Source organism: Natator depressus, chromosome 5 (genome assembly GCF_965152275.1).
Source record: "Natator depressus isolate rNatDep1 chromosome 5, rNatDep2.hap1, whole genome shotgun sequence".
Lineage (NCBI taxonomy): Eukaryota > Metazoa > Chordata > Testudines > Cheloniidae > Natator > Natator depressus.
Genome location: NC_134238.1, coordinates 29,566,506 through 29,579,929, shown reverse-complemented (window position 1 = coordinate 29,579,929; position 13,424 = coordinate 29,566,506). Strand labels below are relative to the sequence as shown.

Here is a 13,424-nt window from a genome sequence, read left to right as displayed (position 1 = left end):
CTCTGTCAGGGAGGTTCAAGGATACGCCCATGAGCATTAGCTATTTTTAAAAAGATTTGCACATGTAGTGCAATTATTATTTAGTGTTTATTTATGGTGCCATAAGTGTGCAATGCATTTACATGTAAATCAGCCGCAGACTTTGGATTCCTGGCAACTTTAGTGCTGCGAAGTCTGGGCATTCGAATGAAATGTATCACAGTGAAAGAGACACTGAAAAATTCCCATAACCATGATGAAATTGCCATAACTCTATGTCTTTAGCATGTTTAAGCAGCAAAAAGGTCAATTCTGATACACAGCTAAGAGAGTAATTACTAACACTCGGGGAGGGATAGCTCAGTGGTTTAAGGCCTGCTAAACCCAGGGGTATGAGTTCAATCCTTGAGAGAGCCATTTAGGGATCTGGGGCAAAAATTGAGGATTGGTCCTGCTTTGAGCAGTTGGTTGGACTAGATGATATTCTATGATATTCCAACCCTGATATTCTATGGAAAAAAAAAGGGTTTAGCTGATTGCCATATTTGGGGTCGGGAAGGAATTTTCCTCCAGGGCAGATTGGAAGAGGCCCTGGAGGTTTTTCGCCTTCCTCTGTAGCATGGGGCACGGGTCACTTGCTGGAGGATTCTCTGCTCCTTGAAGTCTTTAAACTACGATTTGAGTACTTCAATACCACAGATATAGGTGTGAGGTTTTTTGCAGGAGTGGTGGGTGAAATTCTGTGGCCTGCGTTGTGCAGGAGGTCAGACTAGATGATCATAATGGTCCCTTCTGAGCTAAATATCTATGAATCTATGAAACACTCAAGAGATTTACTGCTGACTCATCTTAAGTCCATGCTTCCTGAGAGAACATATTGCAGAGGTACTTGCCGATTAGTACTGAAGAACGGCTTTCTATCCAACCAGACTATATGCATTACTGAAGAGTATAAAATAGGCCCAGAATAAACTCAATGTAGACGAGCCCTCTCCCTTCCACCCCTTGCTCCCTGTTCTAAAAGGTAAACATTTTCTTTCTTGAACTCCTATATCTGAACACTGAAGTCATTAAGCAATGGATAGTTGCATCTTCTCATCATTACTTTTTCTGAGGCAGAGAGGGTGTGGTGGGGGTAAACTTCTAGATTACTAGACCCTGGATTGTGTTTAGTATATTTTAAAATGTCATAAATACATTTATCTGTCTGTGCACATGCATCTATATGTTGTCAACATGATTAATTTATTAGCAATAGAATCATAGAACTGGAAGGAACCTCGAGAGGTCATTTAGCCCAGTCCCCTGCACTCATGGCAGAACAGATATGCAGAAATGGATTAAATCATTAATAAATATAGTGCCTTAAAGGAAAGAAAACTATTGCCCAAATTACCTGCTCTTTAAGCAATTAGGCATGCAGAGCTCTCTCTGAAGAGTGCTACCCTGAAGCAATAAACAGGCAATCACAAAACTGGGCCCTAAGGCCATGAAATTTTAATAACCTACAGCAACTGGAAAGAGATGTAAGTAGTAATATGATTGCTCCTTTAAGTCACATTTGCTTTAATTGTAACAAAAACATAAGAGTCCTAGGGTTAAATCTTACCCTGTTATGGAGAAGGGATGGAGGGAGAAGAGTACAGCATCAGGGCAGGATTTCCAGCTAGCACACAAGCACAGGGGCTGGCCACTACACTGACCAGCACATCACAACTCCAGTGAGGTACAGTCACTTAACAGAGGAGGTACCTTATAAGAGATCAAACCTATCATTGAAACCTGCATTCAGCATCAATTTTGTTCAAGTAAAACTGATGGAAAATTAAGAAATTCTATACTAACATGTCTGAAACGATAAAGAGTAATATAGTGTGAACTGGTTTCAGAGTAGCAGTTGTGTTAGTCTGTATTCGCAAAAAGAAAAGTAGTACTCGTGGCACCCTAGAGACTAACCAATTTATTTGAGCATAAGCTTTCGTGAGCTACAGCTCACTTCATCAGATGCAATCAGTGTGAACTGTACTGTATGTAAAATGACTCCACAATACCTTTGGATTATGAAAACATAAACCATTAAAAAACAAAACATTGAGCCTTGCTCCTATGGCAAAAAAATAAATTATAGGCGAAATCCTGGCCCTATTGAGGACAATGGCAAAACTCCCATTTCACTCTATGGCTTTAAGTTATGTGCCTTCGGAAATATATTCCTGTGTCCATCAATGGCTATTAGCCAGGATGGCAGCGATGGAGTCCCTACCCTCTGTTTGCCAGAAGCTGGGAATGAGCGACAGGAGATGGATCAGTTGATGACTAAGTGTTCTGTTCAATCCCTCTGGGGCACCTGGCATTGGCCACTGTCAGAAGACAGGATACTGGCCTAGATGGACCTTTGGTCTGATCCAATATGGCCATTCTTATGTTCCTATGCTGCGGGTTGGGTGAAACCTTGCTGAAGCTGGGGTGTGTGACAACCACTTGTCATTCAGGATAAATGTAAAAATACAATTAAGCTTCTTTATGAAACAGACAGTTGAGATAATGGGAGCCCTCTCACAAAATACAGGCCACGTGCAAGGGTGGTGAAGAATTTCAGCTACGCAGGCAAAGGGGTTTCACTGGGGGGTTGAATGCAAAGGCAGAGTGGCTGGATGCATGTGGAGAAAAGCAGCAGAAACACCACAGAAGCCCACAGAGAAGAAAGCAAGGAAGCCCTGAAGAATCACTTGCACCATGAACCTGAGAAGAAGCTAAGCGAGAGAGAGCTTTTGGGTAGAGTGCTGGTTTGAGAGGCTTGAAAGTGTGAGCAAAGAAACAGTCTCCTGCATTTGATTTGTTCAGGGAAACAGGACTTTGTACATGCTTTGTAATAAACAGGATTGTACCAAAGAAATACTTGACTCCATCATCAATTTCTCCACCTAACAGTGCCAACCCAGAAGACCTACTTGGGTCAAAAAAGGTAATAATTAATTTAATTGACGTTGCAAAATGATCTACACCGCATGGACACAGTTGTGCCACCCTTATCCACAGAGAGTTGTCCCTTTCAAGCAGGGACCTTGTTCTAAATTCTGCAGTGCTCTGTTCCTATTTTGCATCTCCTGGACTGACAATACTTTCAGCCTTCACTTCAGTGAAATGAAATTTTTTGTCTGAAGACAGGAAAACAAGGGCTCAGTTTCAATATGGCAAAACAGACACTCCACCATATAAAGGGGCCATAACAGGAGGGCTTAAATGGTCCTTGCAGAATCCCTCCATCCCTCAATATAGCATACAGCTGGCACAGTGGCTCTACACTGTCCCTCCCCGCCAGTGTAGAAGGGGGCTGAAGGTAGTGTGACTGGAATGCAGTATAATCCACCTTTTCTTTGCTGGCAGAACAGGCCATACAGGACAGTTACCAGTTGGACAATTTAGAGCAGCACTGGGGAAGGGCTGGCATAGAGTTGTTATGCCAGCTCTACACTGTATGGAGAACTGCCCTATGGCTATAATGAGTGTATTCTGTGGGGGTCCCTTATGGCATCTTTACACCAATGGGATGGCATAAAGTGGCCATTTTGCCACACAAAATCTGGGCCCTTGTTTTCCTCTTCTTCATGTAGCTGGAAGCAGGACTAAAATACCCATACTTTATAGTTTAATTAATGAATTTCATTTGAAATTTTTTATAATTGCGCCTCCGAGGACAACTGAATTTTCTAATTCATTTTCTGGATGACAAACTTTCTTACTTTTCCATGATAAACATTTAAAATAATGTTTTTTTAAAAAATCAGCAATCATTGACTTGAATGATTTGAATAACAGAATAGCACTATTATACAAACTTCAAACTTTTTATACATTTTATTTCATTGAAAAACTCATATGTAAGCTACATTTCAGAAAATTAAGTTGTATTTAACCTAAATGATTAATGCTTTTTGTATCCAACTGTTATGATTATAGTCAAGACCATGCTGATAGCTCAGATCATTTTTAAGTAATGCCATTGTTATATTAGGCTATTAACTGATAAAATAATAGTAATAATAATAAATATACATATCTGCAGGGTCTTTTATACCAAAGAATTGCAAAGAGCTTTGTAAACATTAATAAAGTCTTAAAACACTCCTGTGAGGTACAGTAAGTATCAATACACCCACTTCACACATGGGGAAACTGAGCTACTAAGGCCTGGTCTACGCTTAAAAACTCAGCTTGACATAGGTACCATGCTCAGCGGCGTGAAAAATCCACACCCCCTGAGCACCATAGACAAAGACCCTGAACCCCCAGTGTAGACACGGCTAGGTCAATTGAAGAATGCTTCAGCCAACCCACTTATCGTCACTAGGTGAGGTGGAGTTACTCCAGAAATGGGAAAATCCCTTCCGTCGCTGTAGTGTGCCTTTACAATACAGTGCTATAGTGGCATAGGTACAGTGCCAGAGCTGTGCCGCTGTAGCACCTGTAACGTAGTGATGTGTCCAAGGATAAAAAGCAAGCCAGCGACTGAGACAGGAATAAACCCAAGAATCTAGATTCCTAGATGGCTGTTCTAATGCTGCCAAAGTCTGCAACTTTGCCAAACCACCAGACTAATTAGTCTAAGAACCTTTTCTCACACTCTTTTATTTTCTTTTGCTTCCCATGGAAACAAAGTGCTTAATTTTCAATTTTCATCACATAAATTGAGCCACTTTACTTGAAGTTTTTTGTCCTGGCCTTCCAGGTGCTGCATAACTCTGCTCCATCCTATTGATTAGACCGTATTTGTTATGTTGCCTGCCACCCCCCTTTTCTCCACTAGCATTATGAACAGAACACTCTTCCAGAGCTTATACACCAGGCCATTCCTCATTCCATCCTTGAATAAGCACTTAGTATATGCTTACTTTTATGCATGTGAGTAGTCCCATTGAAGTAAACTGTTCACAAATTTAAAGTTAAGCATTTGCTTATGTGCTGTGCTGTATCAGGATATCAAATCGTTTTTCAACATCCACTTCTGCCATGACTTCTATAAGAAATGAGCCAGACATTCATTTATGAAAAATCTAATAACTGAACAAAACAAACAGGCAACCCTGGTAGTAAGAAGACATAAACCAGTCATCATTTATCTCACCATATTGCTAGTAGATTGTATCCATATCCCCATCCCTGGACTCCTTGGGGGTGGGGAGGAATATATATATATATACATATATATATATATATATATATATATATATACACACACACACACACACACACACACACACACACATATATACACACACACACAATACCTAGCACATTTTGGTTACTGCTGTAATTAATAAATAATAATAATAATAATTTGGATCAACAAATTAATTCAATGTGTAAATATTTTCCAGGATCATATAATTTATTTATCTGTATAGGTTTTGGGTTTTTTTTTTTTAAGAAAAAAGAATAAAAGGCATTTAACCCCCCTGTTATTTAGTGGCTTGATATTGATGAGCTAATCTTGAAACTAGATTAACCTGCATGGATTAACATGCTGCTTTACAGATGCATGGAGTCATGGTTGTCACGACAACCAATAGAAAATGTATCCTGCTAATCCTCTCTCAACAGATCTGTCTCCATGTAGCATTAACAGGATTTATCACCAGCACTGACATATTTAGGATGATTTTATTTCAGATACCTCGATAGGTATAATCTGTAGTTCCCTTTACATCTTAATAAATAGCAAAGTACTTGCAAATGCATTGCAATTAACAATCAGTGAGAAGATCAAAACTGGAAGGAAAGAGAGATCTTTGGTTATTATTTGAAATGTATATTTATAATTCACTTCCATGAGATTATTCGTATTTTGAAATAGAGCATTCAGAGAGGATCTTATCATTTTATAAATCTAATCAAATAACTAGTAACAACAAATTATTGGGCTGTAAATCGGTTAAAAATAATTGCAATCACAAGATTAAAAAATATTTGTGATTAATCGCAGTTTTAATCACACTGTTAAATTTAAATTGCTATTCTTTTATTGTTTATTATAAATATTTTTGGATGTTTTTCTACATTTTCAAATGTATTGATTTCAATTACAACACAGAATACGAAGTGTTCAGTGCTCACTTTATATTATTATTTCAGATTACAAATATTTGCACGGAAAAAAGATCAACAAATAGGATTTTTCAATTCACGTCATACAAGTACTGTAGTGCAATCTCTTTATCATGAAAGTGCAATTTACAAATGTAGAATTTTTTTTTAACATAACTGCACTCAAAAACAAAACAATGTAAAACTTTAGAGCTTACAAGTCGAAGCATCAAGGGGCATACAAAAGTTTAGCATATCTGGCAAGTAAATACTTTGCAACACCGGATACAACAGTGTCATGCGAATGCCTGTTCTCACTTTCAGGTGACATTGTCAATAAGAAGCAGGCAGCACTATCTTCTGCAGATGTAAACAAACTTGTTTGTCTTAGCGCTTGGGTTGAACAAGAAGTAGTACTGAGTGGACTTGTAGGCTCTAGAGATTTACACTGTTTTGTTTCTAAGTATAGCTTTGTAATAATAATAATAATAACAACAATTCTACATTTGTAAGCTGCACTTTCACGATACAAGAGATTGCACTACATTACTTGTCTGAGGTGAACTGAAAAATACTATTTCTTTTATCTTTTTTACAGTGCAAATATTTGTAATCAGAAATAATAATATGAAGTGAGCACTGTATACTTTGTATTCTGTGTTGTACTTAAAATCAATATTTGAAAATGTAGAAAAACATCCAAAATATTTATAATAAATGTAAATGGGTATTCTATTACCACTTAAACAGTGTGATTAAAACTGCAGTTAATCATTATTTTTTTTAATCTAGCTAATTTGTTTTGCATTAATCGTTTGAGTTAATTGTGATTAATTGACAGCCCTAGAAATAATACAGTACTCCTGACATAAATGATGAGGAAAGAGGTGCACCTTGCTTATTCAAACAAGGGGACAGGGGTATCTATTTTCCACTCAGAGAACTAGAGAGTGGAGTTCTAATTCTTCCAATAACCTGGCTTCCTTGAAGGTAAGGATGGTTTTGTTCATAGGCCATAGGAAGGGAGTCAGGATGCCAGGTTCTATTCCCAGTTCCACCACTGACTCCCTGTAGAGCTTTAATTTAATCTTTATCATTTAATATGTCTGTGCCTCAGTTATCACATTGGTACAGGATAATAAATATTTACCTACTTCACACAGGTGTCGAGAAACTGAATTCATTAATAATTGTACAGTGCTTTGAAATAATAAAGCACTATATAAGCACTAAGGAATATTCTGGTCCTACACACTGAAAAACCCACGTAGGGAATGAGAAATTGTAGGTTTCTCCCCAAAGAATTTCTACAAGATCATTCCATTGTTGGAGGCAAGTACCAGGGGTATGGTTTAGGTCCCCTCTAAAAATGCAAAAGGGGGGGAGCAATTCCCCAAATTTTTGAATCTTAGTAATCTTCCAGAGGCCAAGGCTATCCATGCAGATGCTGTTTGTGCTGTTCCCAGCTGTATGGGACTCTCCCCTATTAGTATGGCTACAATTTATAAGCTCCTGTTCATATTTCTCCAATGAAAAACAAGCATTTTTAAAATACAGCTCAGAATAATCCACTGTTTTGTTTTTATTTCCCGCAGGCTCAGCACTTCACCCGGGATGACATGTCACATCTGGTTATGCCTATGCCTTGCATCACGTTGTGTAGTGGGAAATGCTGACATACTTGTTCAAGAGGACACGTTATTTTAGAGTCCAGAAAACTCTACAATAGTGTGGATAGGACCCACAGAAAAACCTGACCTTGGAAGCAAAAGGCTATTCAATCAGTTTCTTGTGATGCTATCACATTAAGTGGGGTGAATTCATGCCTGGTGTAAATTAACTGCCTTCAACATAGTTTATCATAATTATTTATTTCACTGCAGTAGCACGCTGAGGTCCAAATCATGGATCATGGCCCCGTTGTTCTAGGTGTTGTACAAACACATAACAAAAAGATAGTCCCTGCCCCAAAGATCTTATAATTTAAAGAAAACTTTAAACAAACCTAGCAGCAGATTACTTCTGCAGTTTTTAAATATGATACAAAAAGATTCCAAAGTCACAATACCTAAACTAGTACATAAAAATCTAGAAATAGCAGCCTTCATGAGACCTTTTTTACATAAGCCCATTTTCTGATACCCTTAGAATGAGTAGTACCTTCTTCCCCAAATAGTCTCACTGACTGGCATCATCATGTGTGTTGCTTGAAGTCAGTGGGACTATTTTTAAATAAAGTAGTCCTTACTGAAGAACTCTCAATGGGAGAAAAGCTACCAGAGTTTGGACCATAATATTTACAAATGTCAGGGTAAATAAATAGTGGAAACTTACTCTCTCCCAACTTTAGCAGTTGGACTGATCAGTCTCTGAAACTGTTCTGAATCTCAGAAAAAGTTAGACGATAAATTATTTAAGAATAAAAAAATCATTTAAGAAAAGTGAAAAAATATTTAAAAAAAAAAAATCAAGAAACTAGGTCTTGCTTTTTGGAAGTGTGCCATTGAATCGGTACTGATAGGAAGTGTGAGAGGATGTCTGTATGTATGACTAAAAGTAAATTTTATTTGATTGAATAATGTTTGTTGTTACAAAATTATATTCTTTGTATGTATCTAATGTATAGTATTAATATAATATTGTACCCTCTTGTATCTTCCCTCTTACTTACCCTGGGGAAAATTAAATTATTAAACACACACACACACAGAGGCAAGCAACTTCAATGAGTCTACTCATAGTGTGTAAAGTTAAACTTATGTGTATGCCTTTGCAGGATCAGAGCCTTAGATTTTAAAATTCTTGGGGCAGGGATTTGTTATTTTCTTGTAAATAACTGCACTTATCAGATGCTGCCATATACACCAATTAAACTATATAAAATATTAATAATGCCCCATTCCAGCATAGCATTTAACCATGTGCTTAACTTTAAGCATGTTGTTAGTTCCATTAACATATATGGAACTACTCACATCATTAAAGCTGAGCATGTGCATAGGTACTTTGATGGCTTGGGGCCTAAATGCATAAACTGGGGGCCCTATTCTGCCTCATTTACATCATTTTTATGCCAATATAACTTGATCAACTTCAATGCAGTTACCTCTGATTTACAATCAGCATAAGTGAGGGGAGAATCATTTCAATTTAAAAAAAATATTTCAGTTTTTAATAACATGCAGTGGTTTAAGAAATCTTTTTAATATACACCATCTTGACATTGTCCCTTTATCTTCATTTTTAATAGCAGGGTTTTTTTTCCAAACATCAGAACACTGTACTTGCATGACAAATCCTGAATTTCTGTCAACTCTCTGGAATATTACATCAAAGATAGCTTGAAGAGATCGGGGTGCACTTTCTTTTTCTCCATATGAACAGCAGTAAAAGCAAGGTACAAGCCACAATCAAAGAAAGCTGCGTAGATGTCTCTTCAGAATGACAATTGCAAATGAAGCGATGCTCTGAATGCAATTGGCCAGTCTCGTAAATTGTTCTGTAACTCAGAAAGTGTCAGGGGCAAGAAAGCAGGAAGGGAATTGAAGTGCTGGATAAAGACTCAAGCAGAGACAGTATAACCATCATAAATGGATAAATGTGGATACAAATGGATAATGTAGAAATATTTCATTATGATATGTACTGTAATACAAAGGAAATGTATATACCAGTCACCTTGTAGAAACAGAAGAGGCAAATCTTGTCAGGGGAACAATCATTTTATCTGGTTTACAGAGTCCAAAGATCAGTAATTCTATAAGAGATAAGGAATGCTACCCCAAAATACTTAGATAGTAGATGAAAACTGAGCAAACTAGAAATGTGTTTATTATAGATTATAGTACTGGATTCTAGAGTTAAGCACAGCATGTGGGAATATATTGTACAGATTTTTTTAAGTCCTCATAGCCAGATTCTTTGCAGCAGGTTTTTTAAAACTCAGGTTGGCATAGGGCAAAGGGAAATATATTTTTGTCAGTTTGTTTTAGACAATATTTACTTTTAATCCTGCTCTGCCTAATAAGGAGGATTCATGATACAACCTCAGAGTTGTGAAAGAAAAATCTGGGAACTAGACTGCCACCTTACTGCATAAAGTAGCTCCATTTAATCAGCAGGATTACTTCTGGAGTAAGGTAGTCTTATGTGAGTCATTAGAAATTTGACATAAAATTGTTAGGTACCCTTTAGAAAAAAGGTTTTATTCCAGATCTTTCTTTTTTTCATGACAGCACCAAAAAAACTACAAAAACAACAAAGTATTTCCATTGTCAAGAGTCTCCAGATGTACAGACAAAAGGAATTTGATCCAATGCCTATTGAAGTGAATGGGAATCTTTCCAATCGTTTCAAGGAGCTTTGATTTACCCCCTAAGTTATTTTACACGACTAAGAAAATTAAAATAGAAACGTAGGGGGAAGGATTGCTATTACATAAAAAAAAATACTATGTTAGACCATTCAAGATGCACAATTAAGCACTCTAAAGTCACTGCCCCCTTGTATGCATTACAGTATAACCTTTGATTAAATCACACACTGCATCACATACCATATATAGTGCCACTTTCCCTCCAATTGTAGATTCTCACAAATATTATCTTGCAATTGTTTTTCATTCATCTTTCATTAGCGTCATTCTCATAATACTGCTCTATGTCATTATTGACTTAAACTTTGTGTAAGATACTTTCTCTTGTTTCTATGGTATTTACATTAATATTTTCATAAGCACTCATGTATTGTGGCCAGGATTTTCAAAACTGACTAGCTCTATTGGGACAGTGAAAACTGACAATAATGTGGGTAAAATCCACAATCTGAAACAAGTTAGCAGCAGCCTGCTGGAACAGTCTATCCCATACAGCTTGGGAGAGCCCCTCTCTTGCATATTCAAGGAGCCTTATGCCTTTGTCAGATGGAGAAACCTTAAGGTATGGCAGAGCAAGGATTCATCCAGTGCCCCTTATAAGGTGCCCAGAAGCCTTCCCTCAATCAATTCTCACCTTGCCAATGCCACAGGAACTCTCCCTATGGTGAGATATAATGAGGAGACTGTGGGAATGGGGCGGCTCTTGCAAGAAAGTGCTGTCCAGCGGAGTTCCAAGTCCCGTTGACAGGATCGTACTCCAGGGGGAAAGCTGCGAGGGACCACAGCAGCTCACTCCCTTATGGTGCACTTTAGCAAGGCATTGCACAAGGAGCTGGAGAAAGGGATAACGTGGAGCTCCTTGCTTAGTTTATGTACAAATTTAATATTCTTTTCAATAGGCAGCTAAATTAGCCATGCAGAATACACAGCCTGCTTCCTCAAATGTTTATTTTACAAGATTAGCAAAGGAAAAGCCAACAAACAAGAAACAGCCAACATGTTCCTGAGCAGGATGTGATCTTAAAAGGGTTTTAACTCAGTCACATGAAAAAACAATTTTTGATCAAAACCAAATTTCACAGGAGCACTCAAAGGCATTTCTCCTCAAGCGGGTCTATTTGCATGTCACATTTCAGGTTCAGGTTCCAAATGTACTACTGTTCCATTTGAATAGTGAGGAAAGTAGTATTTTCATTCTCATTTTCAAATACAGCTGATCTGTTTTTGCTCAAATATTTTGCACAGAAAATCAATGGGGGGCAGAGGTGATGCCCTGATATTTCAGCCCCAAATGCTGAATTTACAGAGACGTGTAAGGTGAAGACAGAGATTTAGAATGAAAACTATTAAATAACTCTAACTATAATGATTGCAGCCACCCCTGCTACAACATAAACACATCTTTCTTCTTTGATACATTTTTAGGCTCAGATCCTCAGCTATGTCTGAGGGACACACAGCTCAGCTCAGGAGGAGGGCATGCAAAAGGCGGCCTTTGCGCTCCTCCAATACTAGGCTGGCTGTGTGCTGGTTCAAAACCTTTGTCATCATTTGGGAGAGTCCATAACTACTCTATGGATCCCATACTGCAGCAGGGAGTTGGTGGGAAGTAAGAAAACCTTGATCATGCCCTTGATGTCAGCATCAGGGAAGGAGGACAGGACAGCAGCAACTATGCCAGCTCTATGCCATCAGAGAATTCCCCCTATGCTGGGGAGATATTCCACCCTCGCGCCTGGGTTGGCTTTGCCAGCTTTAGGCTGCTTTGTACTGGGGGGACAGTGCAAAGCAGCTGCCACACTCCACCAGAGCAAGTGGGCCCTAGACTGCAGATGAATAAACATCTCAAAAATGCTTTGTAGAACTAAAGCAATATCAGGCCAACAGTCTCCTTTAAGTTTTCCGTTGGCAAAACATGACTTCACAAATGACCTGAAGAAGAGCTCTGTGTGTGCTTGAAAGCTTGTCTCTCTCACCAACAGACACTGGTCCAATGAAAGATGTTACCTTGTCTCCCTCTGACCCCACAAACACTAGGAATGCCTGGCTTGGTATACAGGGTGTGGAACAAGCTGAAGCCAGGGATGCTAGAGGCAACGACCTCAGCAAGCACTGTAAGGGCAGCTAGGGTGACCAGACAGCAAGTGTGAAAAACCGGGACACTTTGTTTTTCTGGGGTATAGCTGCCTATTATAAGACAAAGCCCCTAATGTTGGGATGTCTGGGCATCCTAAGGGCAGCAAACTTTTTTTTTTTTTTAATTACATCCCAATATGCTAGCACGTAACAACGGACTGTTTGAAATACATCTGAAAGTTTGGCAGGATGCACCATAAACTCTCCCTTCAGTCCCCCAACCCCCATCCCAATCTTCTACACCTCCTATAACCCAGCATCTCCCCAGGCATCCCCTTAGCTTCCCCACAGCCTCTGCTGCCCTTACGCCAAACATAGCCAGCCCCTCCATTTACACAAACACCCCACAGCACCGTTCCCCTCATCCCCAGCCCCTCTCCTACACACCCAGCCCCCTCCAGCCTCCCTCCCCTCCACCCATCCTCCCTTCTCATCTCAGGTTAACGGGGCGCGGCGGCTGCCCCGTTCCCGGCCGCCTTACCTGCTGAGAGAGGGTGCCCGGCTGCAGGGCGGCCCCAGGCGGGGCTCTGCGCGGGGCAGTCATTGCAGCCCCCTGCAGCCCCGGGCAGCCGGCTGGCTCGCACGGCGCGGGGAGCGAGGGGACCAGCGCTGTCAAGGGGCTGCGAGGGAGAGGCTCCGGGGGGCAGGGCCCTGGGGAGGGCGGGCCGCCGGGGCCGCGGAAGGCCGGGCTAGCGAGAGCCCCAGCCCCCGGGGAAGGCTGAGGGCCGCGCGCGGGGCATGGCGAAGCGGAGCCCGGCGAGGCACCGCGCAGCAGCCCCGCTGCCCAGGAAGGGGGGAGCCAGCCGCCTCTGCGCCCGCTCGGCGGTGGGAAGGGCCCTTCGGCGTTGAT

At 40.0% G+C, this 13,424-nt stretch overlaps 1 protein-coding gene across 1 annotated transcript in view; it reads right to left on the bottom strand.

The window, feature by feature from the left end:
- NIM1K (NIM1 serine/threonine protein kinase) overlaps positions 1–13,206 on the bottom strand; it is a 76,009-nt gene extending 62,803 nt beyond the window's left edge. Inside the window, exon 1 of the mRNA XM_074952518.1 lies at positions 13,056–13,206. The gene's annotated coding sequence lies outside the window, so the exon portion shown is untranslated. The remainder of the gene's footprint in view (positions 1–13,055) is intronic.
- Positions 13,207–13,424: the final 218 nt, after the last annotated feature.